Genomic DNA, 2104 nt, shown 5'->3' on the forward strand with positions numbered 1-2104 from the left:
GCCCAGCAGGTCGAGGCTGCGGTGGCCGCCAGTGAGTGTGCCACTGCACTCCAGCCTGGCGACAGAGTAAGACTCCAACTCAAAAAAAAAAAAAGAATATTTTTTGGTAACACTCAGGGGCTTCTAAAGGTCTCACAGGGAACCCGAGAGCAGCCATAGCACATGGGTCTGGGATTCAGCAGGCCGAGCCAGGTGCTACTCCTCCGTGGGGACTCCCAGTCCCCAGACCCAGTCTCAAGCCTTGGGCTGTTGGCCCTGAGATATCAGGGAGGGGCGAAAAGGTCCCCATGAGCCTTGGTCACTCTGCCCCCCAGAAGGGTTGGCCATGGGCACCCCATGGACTTGTGGAAGGCAGGCATGCACCTGAGCATGTCGCCCACATGTAAGAGCCCAGCACACCCCACCAGCCCCCAGGGACACCCAGGACGTGCACCTGCATTGTGGAGATGGCTTGGCCCTGGCAGAGTGTGTGAGGGAGCCCCCCCCCATCCTCTGCTCTGTGTCCTTGCAGGGGTGGGAGGCAGAGGGTGCGCTTGTTTACCACTTCTGCTCCGGGCAGTGAGGATGAGCTCAGGCTGGCCCAGTGCCCTCCACAGGCAGGGCTGGGCCTGAGTCATGGGGGTCAGATGACTGCGGAGGCTAAATGGGTCCCATCCTGCAGCCCCCGGGAGCTGCTGGACACCCCGCCCTTCCCCCGGCAGCAGACTGCCCTTCCAAAGCAGTCAGCACCCCCCAGGCCAAACGCAGGATGGGCAGGGTTCAGGGTTCAGGTGTCCACTGGCTTCTCCCCACCGTTCCTTCTCCACCCAGCCAGGCCCGCTCCCCTGAGCACCCATCCCAGGACCATGCACTGCCCTCTGGGTCACCCTAGTTCAAGCTAACGCCTTCCCAGAATGCCACACACTCCTTCAGTCACATGCAAGCCTCCAAACGCATCTTGGAAACAAATAAAATACTGAAGTGAGGTTACTTCTCCCAGCCTAGGGCTACCTCACTGTCAAACAAGGAGAGGGAATCGATTTTTCCAGGGACACTTCCCCGAGCGATCTCTACCCTTGGCCCACGGTGCTTGTTCCTGGGGCTGCCACTGATAAGAGCTAAGAGAAGGCCCCAGCTCTGCTCCCCAGCACAGCTACGGGGCTCGGGATTATCTGTTGATCAGAGACCCAAGCCCTGGCCTCATGCAACAGCTCGGAACTGACGTTAGCTTTCAACACAAGCAATAATCCCACCTTTGTGGTGTATTTTTGCCTTTCAGAGTCTTTTCTAGTATTGTGGACATTTGGTTTCCACTGAAGACAAACTCTCCATGGATTGGAAGTCCTCCCCTTTTTCTGGAATGCGGCCAAAATTACAGCTTCTATGGAACCCTTCTTCCAAAGCCCCGGACTCCTGGGAGGGACACTCCACTGTGGCCCTGAACATTCCCCTGAGGCGGCATGTGCTGGGATGTGCTTGGGCCTCATTTTCCTCCCCAGCAGGACCACTGGTTCCCTGAGGTCAGGACTGGAGCCCTTCACTAGCCTCACAGGTACCCGCCCTGAAGGCGCTGCTGAGACCCGGACACACAGGCGGGTCCAATCCAGGTCCTGTCACGAGATCCACTGGCTGGTCTTGCATAGGTCATTCCCCGACTCCGGGCATTTGCCATCCCCGTCTGTTCAAACGGGAGATTGAGACTGGGCGCAATGGCTCATGCCTGTAATCCCAGTACTGTGGGAGGCTGAGGTGGGAGGATTGCTTGGGTCTAGGAGTTCGAGACCAGCCTGGGAAACATAGTAAGAACTTGTCTCTACAAGAATGTTTTTAAAAAAACTAGGCCGGTGTGGTGGTGCATACCTGTAATCCCCGCACTTCGGGAGGCCAAGGCAGGAGGATCACTTGAGACCAGGTCAGGTGGTAAGCCAGGATCATGCCACTGCACTCCAGCATGGGTGACAAAGTGAGACCCTGACTCAAGGGGGATTGGAAAAGATGACCCCACAGAGGACCCTCTGAACCCTGAATCCTAGGTCTACAACTTACTCAGCCACTGCAGCGTCTGTTTTGTTGCAAACCGGAAGGAGTCCTGGGGAGGGAATAAGCGCTGGGCCCCTCCCCCCCC

This window comes from Carlito syrichta, unplaced genomic scaffold (genome assembly GCF_000164805.1).
Source record: "Carlito syrichta isolate Samal-C Ts95f unplaced genomic scaffold, Tarsius_syrichta-2.0.1 Scaffold307155, whole genome shotgun sequence".
NCBI lineage: Eukaryota > Metazoa > Chordata > Mammalia > Primates > Tarsiidae > Carlito > Carlito syrichta.